Source organism: Macaca nemestrina, chromosome 13 (genome assembly GCF_043159975.1).
Source record: "Macaca nemestrina isolate mMacNem1 chromosome 13, mMacNem.hap1, whole genome shotgun sequence".
In the NCBI taxonomy this organism is placed as follows: Eukaryota; Metazoa; Chordata; class Mammalia; order Primates; family Cercopithecidae; genus Macaca; species Macaca nemestrina.
In genome coordinates, this window is record NC_092137.1 from 46562777 (window position 1) to 46584095 (window position 21319).

The 21319-nt window shown below is 38.2% G+C and overlaps 2 long non-coding RNA genes across 8 annotated transcripts in view; one reads left to right on the plus strand and one right to left on the minus strand.

Moving 5' to 3' along the window:
- LOC139357833 (uncharacterized) overlaps window positions 1–8064 on the minus strand; it is a 104955-nt gene extending 96891 nt beyond the window's left edge. The window contains exon 1 of the long non-coding RNA XR_011611695.1: window positions 7940–8064. This is a non-coding gene — a long non-coding RNA (uncharacterized lncRNA). The remainder of the gene's footprint in view (window positions 1–7939) is intronic.
- LOC105464963 (uncharacterized) lies at window positions 8061–20862 on the plus strand. 7 transcript variants are annotated; one of them, XR_011611693.1, is made up of 5 exons: window positions 8250–8331; window positions 15492–15719; window positions 19680–19875; window positions 20247–20387; window positions 20573–20862. It is a non-coding gene; the product is annotated as an uncharacterized lncRNA (long non-coding RNA). The 7 variants fall into 7 exon arrangements; XR_011611692.1 differs by having other exon boundaries at window positions 8061–8259; window positions 15560–15719; window positions 19680–20387; XR_011611691.1 differs by lacking the exon at window positions 8250–8331 and adding an exon at window positions 8063–8237 and having other exon boundaries at window positions 15560–15719; window positions 19680–20387.
- The last annotated feature ends 457 nt before the right edge of the window (window positions 20863–21319 follow it).

Consider the following 21319-nt stretch of genomic DNA (forward strand, 5'->3'; position numbering starts at 1 on the left):
ACAATAGAGAAAAATCAATAAAATGAAACCTGATTCTTAGATAAGATCAATACAATTAATAAATCTTTAACCAGACTAATCAAGAATAAAAGAGAGAAGAATGAATTACCAATATCAGGAATGAGAGAGGTAACATTATTACATATTCTAGATATCAAGAAGATAATTAGTGAATACTATGAATAATTTTATGCCAATAAGTTCAAAAACTTACGTAAGATGGACAAGCTCCTTGAGAGACTGAAAATACTAGACCTCATTCCAGAAGAAAAAAATAACCTGAATAGTTTTATATCTTTTTAGGAAAACTGTAGCCTCCAATGGCTTCACTGATGAATTCTAGCAAACATTTAAGAAATAAACATTAGTTCTACATATACTCTTCCAAAAAGAGAAGAAAAATCTTCCCAATTCATTATTGCAATCTAGCATTCTCCTAATATCAAAAACAGGCAAAGATATCTAAGTAAAAATAAATAAATACAAAAAACAAAAAACAATATTCCTCAAAAAACATATCAGCAAAAATCCTTTTTAAAAACTTCATCAAATTGAATCTAATAGCATACGTAACGGATAATAGATAATGACAAAGTTGTGTTTATCCCAAGAATACAAGGTTGGTTACACACTTGAAAGTTAATTATTTAATTCATTTTAATATATTAAAAAGGAAAATCCATACAACCATATCAAGACACAGAAAAAGCTTTTTATCAAATTAACCACCTATTTCTGATTTTTAAAAAACTCTCAGCAGACAGAAGAAGAGAACTTCCTTAAATTGATAAAGAGCATCTATAAAAAACCTATGGTGACATCTTACTTAATGGCAAAGACTGAATGCCTTTCCCCCAAGATTATGAATAATGCAAAGATGACTATTCTTACCACTTCTAGTCAACGTGATACTGGGAGATTTTAGCCACTGTAATAAGGCAACAAAAAGAAATAAAAGGCATCCAAATAGGAAAGGAGGACGTAAATTATCTGTATTTACAAATGACATGAATATCTTTCTAGAAAATCCTACAGAATCTACAAAAAAGCAAGTAATACTAATAAGCAAATTCAGCAAGATTGTAGGATATAAAATCACTATACAAAATAACTTCTATTTTAATATACTAGCCATAAACAATTATAAAGTTTAAAAAATATTGTACTTGGCTGGGCACAGTGGCTCACGCCTGTAATCTCAGTACTTTGGGAAGCTGAGATGGATCACTTGAGCCCAGGAGTTTGAGACCAGCCTGGGCAACATGAGACCCCATCTCTAAAAAAAATGTAAAAATTAACTGGGTGTGGTGGTACACATCTGTGGTCCCAGATACTCAGGAGGCTGGGATGGGAAGACCACTCGAACCCAGGAGGTTAAGGCTTCAGTTGGCCATGAGGTGCCACTGCACTCCAGCCTGGGTGACAAAGACCCTGTTTGCTTGCTTGTTTGTTTCTTTCTTTCCTTTCTCTCTCTCTCTATATATATATACACATATACACATCTATGTGTGTGTGTACATATATATAGTATCAAAATAAGAAATAAGACATTTGACAAAAGACATTCATGACCTATACACTGAAGACTAAACAACATGCTGACAAAAAAATTAAAAAACTTAAATGTACTGTGTTCATAAATTAGAAGGCTCAGTATTGGTTAGATGCCAATTCTCCCAAACTGATCTATAGATTCGATGCAATCCCAATTAAAATTCCTGCTTGCTTTCTTGTAGAAATTGGTAAGGTGATTCTAAAATTCAAATAACACAAATGACCTTGAAAACTAGAAACAAAGTTGGAGCACTTATACAAACCAATTTCAAGACATTATTAAGCTACAATACAGACATTGTAAAAAAAATAATAATACAGTGTAAGAATAGAAAAACAGATCAATGAAATAGAATAGAGTCCATAAATGGACATATACAGATATGGTCAATTGATTTTTGATAAAAATGCAAAAGTAATTCAGTGATAAAAAGGGATAGTCTTTTCAATAAATGGTGCTGGAACAATTCGATATCCACGTGCAGAAAATGTGAATCCCCATCCATACCTTGCATCACACCCACACACAATTTATTAAGGAACATATGGTAATTTCCATCACTTAGGATCTGGTTCTCAGCCCTGTCACAACACAATTCATAATCTAAATACACCCGTGAACAATGGCATTCAAACCCCCAGGGAATCTCTTCTACCCATCAGGCCAGAAAGATTTATGGGTTTTGCCACTGCCAACAACAGAAATGGACACTTCCTTAGAATGTGGAAAGCATTTAAGTGACAAAGCACTTAGGTAAAAAACAAGACAAATTAACTTTCCAAATCCTAAGTCTCAGCATGAATTCAGTAGATTCTCACATGAAAAAAAAAAAAAAAATTACTTCCCAGTAGTGTTAGGTATTCATTTTCTTGTTCCTTTTATGTTCCAATTAATGGTTCCACGGGTACTCACAAATTACTGCCAATTTCACAATACTTGCTCATGATGGCTGAGGAGCATTTTGCAATATTAAGCCATATTACTCTTAAATTTGTATATATGTGTGTCTAGATGTAATATACATGAAATGTAATTCTGATTCTTCATCTTGGCAACTAGATGGACACTGGATGCTAGAATAATGAAGCTTATATTTATAAAAACAACATGCATTAAACAATTAATAAAAAAACTTAAATGTTTCAGAGTTTTTAAAATTTTAATTTTTATTTTTGAGACAAGCTCTCACTCTGTCGCCCAGGCTGGAGTGCAGTGGCACAATCCCAGCTCACTGCAGCCTTGAACTCCCAAGCTCAAGTTATATTCCCTCCTCAGTCTCCCAAGTAGCTGACACTACAGATGTGCACCACCACATCCAGCTAATTTTTTAATTTTTTTTTTTTTTGTAGAGAGGGGTTTTTGTCATGTTGTCCAGGCTGGTCTCAAACTCTTGGGCTCAAGTGATCTACCCGCCTTAGCCTCCCAAAGTGCTGGGATTATAGGCACAAGTCACTACACCCAGCATGTTTCAGATTTAAATTATTTTTACTTAGAATTTTGATAGTTCAATTATAGCTTGTATTTTATTTCAGTAAGTAATTTTGCACAGTTTAGAAAAAATACAATTTTTGAAACACTCATGAAAGATTTTTTTTTTTTTTTTTTTTTTTTTTTTTTTGAGATGGAGTCTCACTGTCTCCCAGGCTGGAGTGCAGTGGCGCAATCTCGGCTCACTGCAAGCTCCGCCTCCCGGGTTCATGCCATTCTCCTGCCTCAGCATCCCGAGTAGCTGGGACTACAGGCACCCGCCACCACACCCGGCTAATTTTTTGTATTTTTTAGTAGAGACGGGATTTCACCGTGTTAACCAGGATGGTCTCGAACTCCTGAACTCGTGATCCGCCTGCCTTGGCCTCCCAAAGTGCTGGGATTACAGGCGTGAGCCAGAAACACAATTTTTAATTTTTTATATTAGCTAGAATCTTTAATGAAGATATATTCAAATTTCATATACCTGAGCACATTAAAAACTTTTAAAAAATGCTTTAGATGTTTGAGATGTAAAAATAAAGATATACTAGAGATAAAAAATGGCAAGGCAGAACTCAGGAAAGAAAAAAATGATAGAAAAAAGTAACAGAAAAATATCCCAAGTGGTGATCTGTTAAGTTTTTTATTACTGGAAACAATGAAAGTAAACAGACCTCTGTCAAACATGACGCAAAACAGAATGTGAGAAAAATACATTAGAAAATCGTAGCTCAATGAAACATAATTTTTTATCAAAATAAAAACAAGCAAGAAAATTATTTTTGTCAAATCTGCAATGTGAACAAATCAGATGAAGCTCTTACAACTTCATACTAAAGTGACAGTGAAAACAATTGATCTAATGCACAACTCAGAATTAAAAATTTATACTCTGGCCTTTCTATTACAAAAAGAAAATCATGTTTTAGAATTGGTACATTTCATGTAAAAGAAAGAAACCTCCACGGCTTTACTCTGCTTATTGGACAATGATTGTAGGAAAGTGCAGTCACGTCTCACACAGCAAGAGAATGTATCTCAAACGCAGTCTGATATGAACTAATGTTTACAACTTTCCATTGGATGAACACGCAAGAACATTTAACACTTCATTTTACACCAAAACTATTTCAAATGTAGAAATGTAGACGAAGAATTTTGTAACTATTGCTATGTTTTATAATCAATATTCAAAATTAGCATTGATCATGAAAATAAAATACCTGTGACTGGAGAGACCTAGGTTCTTGGTTAATGGAAAACATTACTTGCACACAAAAGACATGCATGCAACTATTATACTAAAAGATAAAAAAAAAAAAAAAAAGACTGAATTATCAGCAAACCTGTGATAGTACTCAATTAAGGTAAGTGAACACTGAAAACCCTGTCTCTACCAAAAACACAAAAATTAGCCGGGTGTGGTGGCAGGCCCCTGTAATCCCAGCTACTCAGGAGGCTGAGGCAGGAGAATCGCTTGAACCCAGGAGGTGGAGGTTGCAGTGAACCGAGACTGTGCCACTGCACTCCAGCCTGGGCAGCAAAGGGAGATTCCGTCTCAAAACAAAAACAAACACAAAACAAAGCAAACAAACAAAAAACTTGTTTTGATCCTCTGAAAAGAATAAAATTATGTCTCATTATTTTAGCCAAGCAAGTTGAAGTTCTTTAGGGCACTAATCATGTAATATTTTTTTAAAAAATAAAGACAAGGTATAGGTTTAGAGGAAATCATTTTGAAACAGTGCTACAGTGACAAGATATAGAAGTGAAACTTTTTTTTTTTTTAAGAAACTTTGGTTACCATCTAAGATGGAGAAATAAATGAGATAATGATTAACTTAATAGGCAATAAAGTAGTGAAATCATACATAAATGCATAAAATAAAAGTGAATATTACTTTGTTCAACTAGATTATAACAGGAACAAAAGTTACATTTAACAGTATCCCTAATTTGTACTGATGAACTACTAGAAGAGGGAAACTAGGAATTGATGAATTCTTCACCTGCTATAAAAAGTACAAGTTTTGCCTTAAGCAAAAAACTACAGAAACTACTTTCAATAAAGGAATTGATTTAAAAGACGGTCTAGTGTAAGCCTTTAACAAAAGTACCAATATGGTTGGTAAATTAAAAAACATTAATGAGCCAGAATTGTGGCCAAGCACTACTTAAAAGCATTATTAGCACTATACAGGACCGCAGTTTGAATTTGTTTCTAGGAGACGCAGGCTCATGTCAAAAGCAAATGATACTCAAAGTATGTTCATATATAATTTTAAGATTATATATGGAGTGTCTTGGTGAAACACATATCAAATTTGATCTCACAGATACCCTGAGATACATGATGGAAACACTGACCAAATGTTCTTAGAATAAGTAGATTTGATCTGGACAAGATATAAAACGCATTAGATGAGCTAAGCAAAACAACAGACAATTGTCAAGCAAAGTGCCTTGTGGTCTGTGGTCTTTGATATTAAGAACTGAATCTTGGCTGGGCGCAGTGGCTCACCCCTGTAATCCCAGCACTTTAGAAGGCCAAGGCAGGCAGATCACCTGAAGTCAGGAGTTCGAGACCAGCCTGGCCAACATGGTGAAATCCTGTCTCCAATAAAAATACAAACATCAGCCAGGCGTGGTAGCAGGTACCTATAATCCCAGTTACTCAGGAGGCTGAGGCAGGGGAATCACTTGAGCCTGGGAGGCAGAGGTTGCAGTGAGCCGAGACCGTACCACTGCACTCCAGCCCGGGCAACAAAGCAAGACTCTGTCTTAAAAAAAGAAAAAAGAATTGATTCTTAATATTAAAAATGATATTTTTAATTTGAAAATACAGTTTGGTATGAACTTTTGCTTGCTATAATATTTTAAAACTTACAAAAAAACCCAAGCAGGTCTGCATTTGACTACTGTATTTTTTAAAAGGATTACAAACTTAAAAAACAACTTTAGAGGAAATAATTTTTCAAAGTCCAAAAGAAACCACATGAGAAATATACCATAAAGTGACATTCCAGTAAGATGAGAAAATTAGAAAAAGAAAACAAAAACATTTGTATGAATATGAAGGAAAGGATTCACATTCAAATAAGCCCCCAAATAATTTGTATAGTCTATTTTTTGACAATTATAGATCAAGGTACAGTCTTGATTGAAGGAGTTTTGAAAAAATTGTGGAATAAATTCTGCCTTCAGTTTTTATAATATCTAAGCATTGAAAAGTGTGAAAAAAGAACTTACTGTACAGATCTAGATATTGCTATAAATTGATGGTGATAAGGATTTTTTGATGAAGTCAAAATATTTTGTTGTATTTCAGCAGTAATAATTTGTCATGCAACCACATTACAAAGTTTGTACTTACATGTAAAATTTTTGTTTCATTTCCTAATCAAAGTAGTGCTTTAAGTATTTTATTGACAATTTCAGTGGCTACTGCCTCTGCAGAAAGAAGTTTTTCCAATTAAAATGAATTTTTAAAATAACTACAAAGACTAAGGAAAGGCTGTCTAATTTGACATTACAGTCAATCAAAATACATTTTGTGAAAAACTCAATTAAAATAATTTTTTTTATTTAAAATATAGAAAAATAAAATTTTCACTGAAACATTATCATTCCATAACCAGAATAGCCAGATATTCTCAATAAAAATAAAATTCAGTTATCCCTGACGTTTCACTAGTTTTAGCCATATATAAAACCACAGCTTTTACATATCTTTCAATTTTGTAGTTATATAGCTCTGTCATGGTAGGAGAAAGTCAACGGTTTCTTAATTTATGGCTTTAAATATATATATTTTTTTATATATAGTATGATATATATGTACTCCTTCATCAATACTCTTGCCCTAGACTCTACATATTTTAGGGCAAGCCTTTATACTAGAGAAGATAAATATCGTCAAAAGATAGTTCTTTAAAAAGACTAATAAAATTGATAAATCTTGATGAGACTGTTCAAATAAAAAAAGAAAACTCAAATATCGATATTATGAATAAAAACAGGGGCATCGTTACAGACCCAACAGACATTGATATCTCATGATTATGTCATAATTATATCTCATAAGAGATATTCTGAATAACTTAAAACAAATAAATTTTAAAATTTGGATGAAATAGACAAATTTGTTTAAAAATAAAATTCACCAAAACTGCCAAAAGAAATAGAAAATCTAAACAGTATTATAATTTCAAAAAATTTAATATATAAACCTTCCCACAAAGAAGTTCTTGGCCCAGATGCTCATAAGTAAACTTTACCCAAGACTTCATGAAGATATTTTATCAGTCTTACATAAACTTTCCATAAAACCAAAAGAGACAGCAAGCTTCAAAACTGATTTTATAAGATTGGTATTATCTTGATATCAAAACCTGACTAGTACATTTTAAGGAAGTAAAATTACAGACCAATCTTACTGATGAACATAAATGAGAATTTCCTATACAAATGAACGAACGAATGTGAACATTAATGAATGCATGGGCTTATTTCCTGGTTTTTCATAGACCTAGGACAGAAATCCACTCAGCCTGACAAAGTAAGGATTTCAATACCAGTCTTGGCTCATACCCCCAAGAACCCCTGGATGCTAAAATGGCTCAAAGAGCTAACAAAGTCTGGACAAACCAACATGCCTGGTTTAATTAGTCTGTAGGAAGTCCAGGTATCGGTATTTCTTAAAAGCCTTCCAGAGTTCGGGCAGAGATCACAGTGAGACGCTGAGCTCCGCGGCTAGCTACCCTGGGGCCCTCCAACCCTGGGCCAACGAGTGAGTTGGGGGAGCCCCGGGACAGACTGGGGCCCCCACCCTGCAGACAACCCAGAGCCCTTGCTGTGGCTCCCACTGGCCACACCCAGGCCTTGAAGGAGCATCGATCATATTCCTCAACCTACCTCTGTAACCTGATGGTGGCGGCAGCCTCTCCCAGACGACCCCGCCGACTGCTGGATCTCCAGAGGAGACCCCTGCCAAGCCGTCCGGATGCAGAGCCTTTGAGTGGCAGCTGCCGTGGCTGGCCGGAAGCATGGCAGCGACAGGGAGGTCGCTAGGGTGTGGAGGGGCGGGTCTACGGAGGCCTCCTTAGGCCACAGAGCCACGTAGAGGGTAGACCTGCAGTGACCGCTCAGTCCCAGTTGAACGAGACCTACTGAGTCCTGAGGACAACCGACAGAGGCGTTAACGGCACAGAAGGTGAGCCAAGTCCTGGAGGAGGGTGAGTAGAAGGATGAGTGGCCATCGCGGGTTGGTGATCGCTCTACCAGACCTCTATGTCGCAAGAGAAATGGTAGGATGACAGGGCACAGCTGGCCCGCTGGACATGCCCACCACCCTTTGGGAAGGTTTATTGACCGTTTATAGAAAGCTTGTGTGTATATAACATGAAAAAGTTGCTCTCAACTTCCCTCCAACCTTTTAAAAGAAAACATTTTCCACATCTAGGCTTTCTAGATGTGAAGAGGTTGCCGACGAATGACAGTGAGAAAATCACACATCTTGTAAATTCTCATTTGTTTAAAAAGAAATCATAGGTCGGGCGCGATGGCTCACGCCTGTAATCCCAGCACTTTGGGAGGCAAGGCGGGCAGATCACGAGGTCAGATGGAAACCAGTCTGATCAATATGGTGAAACCCCGTCTCTACTAAAAATACAAAAATTAGCCGGGAGTGGTAGTGGGCGTCTGTAATCCCACCTACTCGGGAGGCTGAGGCAGGAGAATCGCGTGAACCCAGGAGGCGGATGTAGAGGTTGCAGTGAGCGGAGATTGCGCCATTGCACTCCAGCCTGGGTGGCAGAGCAAGACTCCGTATCCAAAAAAAAAAAAAAAAAAAAATTACAAAAATAAATGTCTTCTGGAGGTGACTTTGAAATGGATAGACCACCTCTGGAAGCAAAGCTTCCATGTTTGTTCAGTGAGTTAAAGGACATAGAACAGAAGACCTGAGAAGGAAGTTCTAGGCCAGTCTGGTCATATCTGAAGAGATTTTCATGTTCTAATCTAACCGTGGTTTTGTGTACATTTTATTAATGCTCACTACTGTATATAAGTTGACTAACGTAAAACAATCCCTTTATAAATGTCCTTTTGTTTGTTTATAGGAAGTCCTGTCTTCTGGGATTGAGTTTGGTAATCCACCCCTTGGAGCTAGACACAGTAGTATACTTAGTCATTGGGATGGTGGGAGAGGGAGAAGAGGGAGAAGAGGGAGAAGAGGAAGGATGAAGGAAAGGTCTCTTTGCTAGTATCTCCATATCTAGAAGATGGTTTAAAATCATAACCGTAGATCTATATGAGCATTTTCAGTAAAGTGCCTGTGTTTGTTGTGGACAAGTCTTATTATTTTGCAACATCTGAGCTTTATGAAAGTCCTGGGGTGACAATGTATGTTAAAAAGTAGAGCTAGTGAATTAGGCAATTTATTAATTTTTTTTGTTATAATTGATGGAAAAGATGCATCTTGGACATGGAATCGTTAAACCACGTCTGAGCAGTGTATGTCAGAACTTGTTCATTAGGTTGGCAGCAGAGGGGCAGAATGAAGTATAAAGGGAGAGATGTATGCAAATGTGTCCATGTTTACATTTTGACACTAGCCATTGATATATGTGCAACTCTTTTGGCTGTACTATAGGAATACAGTAAGTAATTTGATGGAAACATACCTTCTTGCTAATATTTTAATGGTATAGATATAAATTATCTTAGAAACATTATACATAGTGTATTCTGCTGCTTTATGTTTCATTTTAAATTGAGCATTAAGAAAATACAGTGTTTTAATCAGAACTCTGCTAATGCTTTTGTCTAGAGGCATGTTATCATTTGGGCCTTCTATGAAATTTTAGTCCTAAGAAAGGGAGGATTATATTTTTTCTAGCAGATGGAGTTGGTGTAATGTGTTGCTGGTTATCAGAATACTCATATAGCTTTAAGATTTTGAATTGGTAAATATTCATGATGTGTGAAAAGGCATGATACATAACATATGATCTCAAGTCCATAAAATTGGATGTTGTATCTACACAAATAGGACTTAGAAGGACATGTGAAACTAAATTGCTTGTGATTGTGGATGACTTTGTTCTTTGCTTCTAGTGGTTTTCAGTTTCCTATAATGCACACATTAGCTTTTAAAAAGTGAAGGTTATTTTTAAAAATCTGTAAAAAAAAAAAAAAAAAAAAAAAAAATTCCAGGTGACTCTAAAGCATTAGGTTGAGAGCCACTGGGGTAAGTTACTGACCCTGGTTATGTAGCTAGTATTTATTCTAAGTGCAATGGGAAGGCATTATAGGGGTCAAGGAGAGGTGTGACATAATCTAATTTACTGTTTAAGGCTGAGGCCTTAAACAGTACCATGGAGGTACCAAACTGCACCATGGAGGGTGACAGCAGAAGCAAGGTACCAGTTAGGAGCCGACTGGGGAGAGTAAAGGGAATCAGGACATATGTCAGGCATAGGGCTGCCCAGTCATGCTGACAACAGAAGTCCTGGGAGTGAAGGACAGAGAAGAATCCCTAGAATCTGGGAATCTTTAGCAGTACCAGACATGGAGCTCCTGTAATTTCACGCGTCAGACAGTCATCTCTGCCACCCCTTCCTCTGGCAACTCCCACAGCCTGCAGCAGGGCAGGCACCTGGTAGAGGCATATACAGATGGCTAGAATGCAACAGCCTCTCTGGCGCAATAAACCTCCAGGCTCTGTGGAAGCCCAGGTCTCCTGTGTGACTCTGATAAATTCCTTCCCCTCTCCGGCCTTTGTATAACAGAAATTATATTTTCCACTGCCTGCCTTACGGGCAGAGGTATTTTGAATATCCAGGACAGCAATGCATAATGACAGTTAATAACAGTTGTTTTCAAGAACAACCACCTTGCAAGGTAGAGATGTTCAAACACTCTTACAAACATCAGAGCTGAGAGATAAAGTAACTACCTGAGGCCAATTTGCTATCAGTGCTTATGTGGGGTTTTGATCCAGGCCAGTTTGACTTCAAATTCTAGATTCCTTTCACCACATGATGCTGAAATTGCAACATATTAGATGATGCACTGGCAAGATGGCAGGAAAACTATTACATTCTTTCATTGTTCCTGATACCAAGATTGGTGGGATTCTTTTGAAAAGCAAATTAGTAATGAGTGTCAAAATCTACAAAAGTGTTTCTACCTCTTGATCATATTGAATTTATTCTCAAGACAGCAATTTTGAATTATAAAAAGGTGTATACCTAGAACTTTTAGTTCTGCATCATTTGTAAAAGCAATAAATTTGAAGTAATTTAAATTGGGGACTTGTTTAAAAAAAAAAAAAAAACTATGGTGTCAAATCAAAGGAGTACTACACAGTAATGCTTCTCCGTGAAGGATGACTTGGCCCCGCAAGAGACATTTGACAATGTCTGAAAACATTTTTGGTTGTCCCAGCCTGGGGGGAGGGTGAGTTCTATTGGCACTTGATGAGGAGTGACCAAGGATACTGCAGTGTATAGGACAGTCTCCCCAAATGTCAATAATGCTGAGATTGAAAAACCCTATTATACAGACATTAAATATGATGAATGAAGATTTTATGATTTAATAGAGAAAAAGTAGAGTTCCAAATTTGGGGCACACCATGATTACAACCATGGAAAACCTTATCTTGCACATGAAGAAACAGCAGATGAAAACACAGGAAACTGCAAAAATATACATTGATGGAAGTAGAGATAAGTCTTATTCTTTGAAAAGTTTTATTTAATGATGTTATTTTTTACTCTTAGCAAAATTTGGGGAAAAAAATTGAAATACAACTTGCTATAGATATCCATTGTCGTCGTTGTTAGCCAGATGAAACATTGTACACAGCACATTTTTGTGCTCAATTGATTCTCTGAAAGGAAAGAAGGAATTTTGTTTGTTTTGCAAAAGTTATGTGAACATATCCAGATCAAAAGTGGTATTTTTAGAAAGCCATGCAACTGTCATATCCATTATGTTGGTCAAGACTCCTTCTGGTGCAAGGAACACAGATCAAACTGGAACTAGCTTACACAAGAAAAGACATATTGGTTCATGTGACTGGGGGGAAAATGTCTGACATCAAGTCGTATGGACCCGAGAGCAGAAACAGTGCTATCTGCTGCTTGGTATGCCCTGTGCCTTTGCTCTCTTTCACTCTCAGACTACCCACTACATTCGTTCTCCGAGTGTGGCCCTCATCCTCTATTGCATACTGCTTTCTCACTGGGAACAGAGGAGACACAAATGTTTTGATGGAGCACATGCTCCAGTACATTCCTGGTAAAAGATACATGGGAGGTAAAATTCTGAGACCCTGCATTTCTAGAATTTGTTGGCCTCCCAAAGTGCTGGAATTAAAGCTGTGAGCCACTGCCCAGAGTTTTTTTATGATATAACTCTCCTCATCTCAGAGTTAATAAATAATCATCTAAGACCTACTGAGGGCTCTTTTTCTATAGGATCACAGTGGAAAACTGTAAGAGTGGTACTGGGAGGGAGCACTAGTTTGAGAAGAGAAATGATGGTGGGACCTGGGCATTTGCAGTCAACAAGAAAAGCTGAAAGAAATGCAAACATTCATTCAAAAGCTGCCTAAATTATCTAAGTTTCCATTTCCTCATTACAAAATAGGGCTCAAATGGGACTAGAATAGATCTAAAATGTGTCATAAAATTTCTGTACCTGGAACTGAACATTCATTGCCTCATGTAATGCACTAAGCAGAGCCAGGCAACTAGAAATCGTCTGTAGTAAATGTTTCCATTGTTCCCAACTCTTGGCTCCCTTTCTTGAGAGATGATTGCAAGATACTCATGACCAAGTGACTTGAGTATGTTCCTGTAAGTAGGGTATGCTTCCCTGCCCATGTCAGACTCAGCCACGAGACTCAGTGGAGCCAATACGACGTAAATGGAAATGACAGAGAAAAGCATGAGGGACAATGCAAGTTTTTTCCAGTTCTCTTACAATTTCCCTTGGTCATCACTTGTCTTGAATCTGGGCTTCTCCTTCAGCTAGGTCCCAGATGAGAAGACACAGAACAGGGCCCCAGCTAATCTAGAGTATTCATGAAACAGAAACAAATCTGTTTGTTGAGCCACTGAAGTATGAGGGTTACTTGTCACCACAGCAAAGCTGATTAATAGCGAGTCCCACATACAGCTAATAAGGAAAAGCAGGAGGAATAGGAAGATGATAGTGTAGAGCAACAGGAGGAAGGGGCAAGAAAGAGGGAAAGGAGAAAGATGATGAAGAGGAAGAGAAGGAGACTTTTAGTAACTATTGCTGCTTAGAATCATGTTAGCGTCTGTGAAAAATAAAAGACCAAGGCTAGGATATGTATGTTCCCATTTAGAAGATTAAAATCTAGTTGGAGAGGAACCACAAATAAAATGTCCTAGTCACAGGGATAGCAGAATTTAAGGGCTAAGCATGCTCCAGACCAAAGGCTGCAGAAATTCTAGCTATAGAGGGTAACTGTTAGAGGGGTAGAGAGAATTGAAAGGACTGGAACTGAGCATTGAAGGACGCATATACCACTTGAATGTTCAAAAAGAGGGGAGGTCACTGTAGGCTGAGCACAGAGCACAGAGGGCGGGGGAGTCGGGGAAGCCAAGGGGAGAGGCCACAGCCAAAGATATTCTTGGCTTGAGGATGCCATGACTTCTGAGAGTCATCCCAAGAACCTCTACCTCTTTGTCAGAAATCTATCAAGACTGAAGGCCCACCTGTCTTTTTGGTGGATGAAATAAAGTTAATCAATTGGAGACCTGCACATGTGAGCTGAGCCGGAGATGCATGAGACTGCCATGCAAGGGGAGAGGGGTGCTCAGAGCAGCTGCTAGTTCCCCCAGATGTACAGCTAACTGGGCTGTGGAGTCTTGACAGAGGTCGTGTTTGGCTTTCTGACCCCAATCACCCACAAAGTCTGACTGGATTTCTGGAGACTAAGTACAGAATCTCCATTTCTGGAACACCTCTGTAATTTCCTTAAAAAACCAAACTTCGTGGTTTGAGCATATTGCATGTGACCAGTAAGGGTTAGAAGAGGGTTTTGCAGAGCTGAGATGCAAACAGATACTGACCTTTGTTCTCTCAGGCAAATACTCCCCTCTTTGCTCTCTCCTCTGGAATTTCCCATAAACTGTGCTGACCTTCACCAAGGGACAGTAGGCTCTTAAAAATTCTGCCTTGCCCTAACTTGTTCATAAAGGAATTCATGGCAGCTGCAGATCTCCTTGAAGTTCAATTATAGTTTTGTTTCAATGAGAAAATTAGGCCAAAGGAAAAATAAAGTGGGCAAAAGAGATAAAACAAGGCATAAGACACAATACTAAGGAGAGGGCGGACCACAAATGTTACAGCGTGCTTCCTGTGGCAAATCCACAGAGGGTAATATTGATTACAAGTTTTCTGGTTTCTAAAAGACAACAGCAGATGCCAAGTTTTCCTGTTATTGAAACCAGGGAGAATTTTCCCCCACCCCAATGTAGTAGGTTGGAATGACTTCCACCTTCCGTAATGACCCTCAGTGAATACAATAGCAGGTTTCAGTTCCTCAGTGTAGACTAACAACAAACGTCAAAGTTCCCAAAGTTCCGTTAATCAAATGAACTATTTGAAAGACCTAGGCAATTCAGTCCAGTCTGCCACCATCTGATGGTACCTCTTGACCCAAGGATAGCATGTAGCATATGGAAAAAGAAATGAACAGCTTATCCTTCAAGCAATCTTCTATGAACAATTATTTCTTTTTTAAAAAATGAGCTTCTGATTAGAATAGAGCTGCAGAGTTTGAAGTTATACTATCAGGCAAAAACTGGAGATTCACACAATGTATTGTTCTTGTCAAAGGAAGACTGGATATGCTTTGGCCATAAGCCAAGTAGAGGGTGGGGGCTAATGTCCTCTTTTGCCAGTTTAAGGAGTCTGATCAGGATTGGAGCCAGCATGAAAATTCACTGAACCTCCACCAAGAAGGGGGCCAACAAGAGCAGCGATGATTCCCACAGGAGCTAGTTATGCATCTATTCCAACCTGTGGCAAAGTTCCAAATGCTGTATGTCATAGAGATCACCCTCTAGCATGTTAGCCTAGAAAATGTTCAAAGTAGCTATTACCAATTGCCCACTAAGACCACAAAACATTTAATAAAGCACCCAGGACATTCGAATCCTAATACCAGTTCACAGCTAAAAAATATTGTATGGCCTAACCAAAATGAGCTACACATGATTACCTTCATAAGTCATAAAATGAGAGTGCTATTGTGAGAGAGAAGGGGGAAGACTGTACTGATGTTTTTAAAAGGTTTGGATATCACTATGAATTGTTATCATTGAAAATAGTTACTCATCCCCACAAAGTCTTCTGATGATGTGAAAAGAAAGTTCTAAGGAATTCTCATTTGTTTTTTCCCTTCTTGCCCCACTGTCTATAGCTCACTCAGCTTACCCATTGAACCCTGAGGGTCTGTTTCCCTTTTTCCTTCCCACACAAACATCACAGTAACAGTCTGGCCTTCCCAACCCACCACTGGAAACTTCAGCTGAACTGGTCATATATCAGTCAACTCTAGAAGACCAGCTCTGATCCCAAGAAACTGTGACATTGCCTCCATTGGAAGTTACAACCTTCACCTGCCAACCTGGACTCATCCCATAGGCAAGTGAAGGAACATTTCTCCTCTTATTCATCTCAAGCAACAAATCTGGGACAAAATTCAAATTAGCCTTAAGGTCCTTAAGTGGGAAGGATTAGTCTTATAAATTAGTTTATAAATTCCCCCATGACACATAATAGAGTACTGCATACACTAAAGGAGCTTAACAATAGTTGCTACCATTTGTCAAACACTTTCTTTATTCCAGGAGCTGTACCTGAAGCTCTACATAATTGTTTCATGCATACATTTTGTCATTCATTCTAACTCTCCTAGAAAGGTATTATCCCCATTTTTAAGATGGAGAAATGGAGGCTCTGGTAAATGCATTGACTCATCTAAGACAATACAGCTAGTAAGTAGCGGAGTAAACTTTGATCCAAAGACTGAACGTTGACAAAACCTAAACTCTTTCTACTCTATAGGCTGCCTCCCTATAAACATTTCATTACTCCAGTGACCACTGTATCAATGATGGAAGTCATAGGTGGGTCAATGACTTCCGAATATATCACATAAACTACTTAACAAAGTCCAGCAACAGTATGGATCTTGAAGTAGTGAATACCATCACAGAAACGTCTTTCTGTCTGAGATATTATAGATAGGATCACTACTCTGATTGAAAAACTGGACTAGATGATCTCAATATCTAAAATAAAAAAGCAAAGACTGGAGTCATATTCTGATCAACAAGGCCAAAGTTAAATTCCAGGTTCCTTTCATTTCAGAAAATGCCCATTAAGTGCCTCATATATGAGATAGTATGTTTCAGAAGACAGAGACAAAAGAAAAGACACAGTTACCAGTGTGGGAGAATTATTATTATTTAAGCTAGATATTGAAGAGAAATAAGCTTTTAGAAAATTGGGGTAGAAAAAAATGGAAAGTTATACCTAGTAGCAGATGAAGGGAATAGGGGTATTCAAACACAGGAAGGTGAGAAACTATAGAAAAAGTTTAGAGAAATAAAGGTACTTCACAGAATGTAGTGGAAGGGAAGCACTGAAAGGTAAATTGAAGCCAGGCTATAGAGGGCTTTGAATGACTAAAAAATCTGGATTTTAGTTGATTGCATTGGAAACCACTGAGACTTTAGAATAAGAGAGTGATTTGTTCATGGCTGTGGCTTAAGTAGATCAATCTGAATCTTCAATAAAATATTAACAAATAGAATCCAATGATGTATAAAAAGAATTATACACCATAACCAAGTGGAATTTATCCCAGGTATGCAAGGCTGGTTCAACATTTGAAAAATCAGTGTAATCCAAGGCATCAATAAGGGAAAGAAAAAAAAAGTCATATGATGATATCAATTGATTAAAAAAAAAAAAAAAGCAGTTGACAAAATCCAACACCCATTCATGATAAAACTCTCAGCAAATTAGAAATAGAGGGAAACATCATCAACTTCATGAAGAACATCCTCAAAGAACCTACAGCTAATATCATATTTAATAGTGAGACACTGGATGTTTTCTCCTAAGATCAGGAATAAGGCAAGGATGTTCAATCTCATCACTGTTTTTCAACATAGTACTGGAAGTCCTACCTACTGCAATAAGATAAGGAAATAAAGGGTATACAAATAGGAAGGGAAGAAATGAAACTGCTTTATTCACAGATGTAATGTAAATAGATCAATATGGCACCAAGTATAGGATAGTGTGTGGAACTAATAATTCCTTAAGCTCATGCTGGTGTAGAGACCTGCCAGAGCCCACATTAAAAAAATGAAAAACAAACCAACAAGTAAACAAAGCCAAACTCCCAATTTAAATAGCAACCTTGAGCTGAGTTGATGTGGATGCTGAGGCACCTGGGTAGAATGTACAGAATTGTGCTAGATGTCACAGAATTGTGCTATCTGTTGTGTTTAGGGCAATTTGATTGCACTCTCCCCACTCCTCAGTCACCCCAAATATTGATTTCTCTTCTGGGTATACGAGGGGGACATGACATGATAGCTGAAGTTGTGTAGTAGTAAGCTGCTTTATAATGGCAATGTATTGATTTTATCTTCTTCCTTGTCTTCTGGAAGGCTCAGCCCAAGCAACTAACACAACACTAGAAACAAAAATGGCCATAATACAATCTGACGTTTCCATATTTCCTTGATGGTTTCCAAGTGAATTTGCCCTTCAATAGCCTTCAAACTAAAGCAGAAAGTTTCAGAGCAATTCAATTGATGAGAATGTAGTCGAGTGCCAATAATGTGTAAAACCCAATAGAGAATAAAAGGAAGTTTAGACAAGTATAGTGTGGGGAAAGAGAAAAAGCAGAAGATTTAGAGTCAGGTGAAGCAATCTGAGTTTTGAGTCTTGCATCATTACCTTCAGTTGTGTGACAAGCAAGTCTCTTAAGCTCTGAGCTCTCAGCTTTCTTACTTTTGCAATGAGAATGATAATACTAACCTGAATGCTGTGGGGATGAAATCAGAAAATGCACATGAATTTGGTTGGCTGCAAATGGCTAAAGAGATGTTCAGTTTGTTTATCCAATTGGTTAAGGCCAGTTGGCAAAGTCTACACATGAAAGCATTAAATATCCAAAGGAGATGAAGAGTACAGGAAGTATAAAGAGCAGAGGAAGAAGTCTGTGGGCTGGAATGAACAACAAAGGCATCCCAAAAGATTTGGGACTCCAGCCAAATCTTAAAGGATTCAGAGAATTCAGAAAGAGGAGGCAGGGAAGAGAGTCACTGTCATAATGGAGGCACTCAAAAATAGTTATTAAATGAGTGAATGAAAGCATACAGAAACAAAAGAACAAATTCGAATACCTAAGAAATAGTCCAGAGGCAGTATGTAGACCAGAGTATAAAATTAAAGATAGTCCTTGATGTTGCAGAAATTTTGTTTAAATGAGTTTTCTACGAGTGCCCATATGAACACTAAGGTATTTTCTAAAGATGGGCATTTCTGTTCCAGTAATCTTAGATCACATTGTAGAAATCACACTGTGGCTGGTTTGACCCCTGTACTGTACTGTGCTATCTCTTTGACCTATCTATGACCTGCACATTTTGGTGAATACATTTCCTGTAGCCCCAGTGGGACAAGATAGCTCTTGCACCTCCTGACATATTTAGACACGTATTATCTTAACGGCCACTGTTCTTTCTTTATAACCACCATATCACCTAGATTGTTAAAGTCAGCTTCCTTCACAAACCACAGTGTAAAAGATTCTCATGGGAAAAAAAAAAAAAAAAGGTGCCAAGGTATCTTATGACTTTGGTGCTTGTGTTTTCAAAAGCAAGCTTTCAGGTAAGAATAGTAAAAGGGACTTAGGAGTAGGGGTTTCAGGGGAAATGCAGAGGGAGAGACAGAGCAGGCAGAAGAGGGGAGCAGCAGAAATTGATAGAAACAACCACACAGATCTGGACTCCAACTTAGGACCCTGTCATTAAATCTCTCTGTGATCTTGGGCAGGTTGTGGCGTCAGAAAGTTGATAGATGTGCGATCTCTAAGAATCTTGCCGGATGTTCTAGGACTGCAAGTAAAAGAGACGCTATTTTCTTTGCTAGGAAAAGGCAAGTCAAGCCCAACTCTTCTGGGGCTCTATTATCCTCCTCCCACCCCACCCCAGTAACCCAGAGAAGCAGCTGGCCCCATCATTCAGAAGGCAATGGATAAATTTGGGTTGAATCAGTAGGTCTATTTTTTTTTTTTTCTGTTATTTTCACTCTCCCAAGCTTAAGTGGAATTTCTCAAGTTCTAACCCCAGAAACATCATTATGAGCACCACACTTTAAGCCAGACATTGACAAACCAGACTTCGTCCAGAGAAGACTAGCCAGAATGGCAAAGGTTTGAGAATTTTGTCTAATGAGAAATAAATTAGAAAATAAGATGTTCAGGCTAGGCAGGAACAGGCTTGGGAGAAGCCCAGCCTCGGCTATAAGCAGCTGAAGCATGGGCAGAGAAAAATCAGTATGTTTGGTGTTACTCCACAGGCAGAAGGAGGGCCACCAGAGGAAGCTCCAGAACAGCAGATGACACTGCCACTAGAAAAACTTGCCCACAATTAGAGCAACCAACGTAGCTCATGGGGCAGTGACCTCCCTGTCTCAGGAAAGGTTCTAGGTCAACAGGCTCCATGCCCATCTGCCAGGAGACCTCAGAAAGTAGACAGTCAGCAGGACAAGGGATCGAAGTATCCTTTCCAAGGCCAAGATTCTAGGATTCCACCTCAGAGTGGACTGTGAAACTTGGCAAACGTTGGTCATTTTACTTTCTAACTGTTTTGTTGCAACTTGCCTAAGTTATTGTAAAGTGAATCCCGTGATGTGTGACTGTATGTTACTGCTTTTCCATGGATCTTCAAGGGAGCAGGGACATCAAAACCTTGGGTTTAAAGTTCCCGTAGTTTCTGTCTCCTCTCCCAAGCAGAAGTCCCACCAGTGTGATCAGGAATAAAACACTTCAGGCATGACGTGATCATTATTCCAAAGTTCTGTGAAGCCCATTACTGGCTTTGCAAAGTGAAAAGTGCAACTTTGGATTTTTCTGATCAGAGTATTATAGAGAGGAGCCCACCCTTCTCTTACTATACAGAGAAGAGTAAAACACAGTCACCTTTCCATAGCATCTGAGTGGACCTAACACAGGGCAGTGAAAGTGACGCAGAACCATCTTCAAAGCCTCCAGAAGCACACGTGACCTCAGGTGAGACATCCGGGAGGCGGGGAACAACTCACAGTGGCCCGTTTTAACGGTTTCAAGTTTCTTTGCCCACTTTCTGAGTCCCTTAAATCCTGGCTTTTCTTCCTTAAATTGTTCCCTAATTTGTACCCACAACATTTCTCTTCAAGAAATCATTAAATTTAACATGAAAATACTGTTTCTAATAGGAAATGAACAGAAACAACCTAGCTCTCCGAAGAGGAGTATTTTATCCAACTCTGAACTGCTCACACATTATGCAACTGTGAACAAGGCTCATTTAAAAATCCATGAAGCTTCTTATGTTTTCACCACAAAATATATTAAGTATTGAGGTGCTGGATATGCTGACTAGTTTAATTATTCCACATTGTATTCATAAATCATAACATCATCTTATTCCCCATAAAATTATACAATTATAAATTGTCAACTTGCAATTAAAACAATAAAATCCAGCCTGATGTGGTGGCTCACATTTCTAATCCTAGCATTTCGGGAGGCCGACGTGGGAGCATTGCTTGAGCCCAGACATTTGAGACCAGCCTGGGCAACATAGCGAGACTCCATCTCTACAAAAAAATAAATAATTAGCCAGGCCTGGTGGCATGCACCTGTAGTCCCAGCTATGTGGGAGGCTGAGGTAGGTGAAGCACTTGAGCTTAGGAGGTCAAGGCTACAGTGAGCTGAGATTGCGCCACTGCACTCCAGCCTGGGTGACAGAGCAAGACTCTGTCTCAAATAAATAAGTAGATAATCAATCCATGAAGCTACTATATAAAAATGCCAAGGTGAAAATGGAAAGAGAACTATGCATATTATAGGGTTGTGACCCCATAAGATATGCATACATGTGTACAAATACATAAAAGGAAAAACATTTTAAAGACAAATAGTTAAAACAATATTAGGGGAACTTATTTGAAGGACACCTT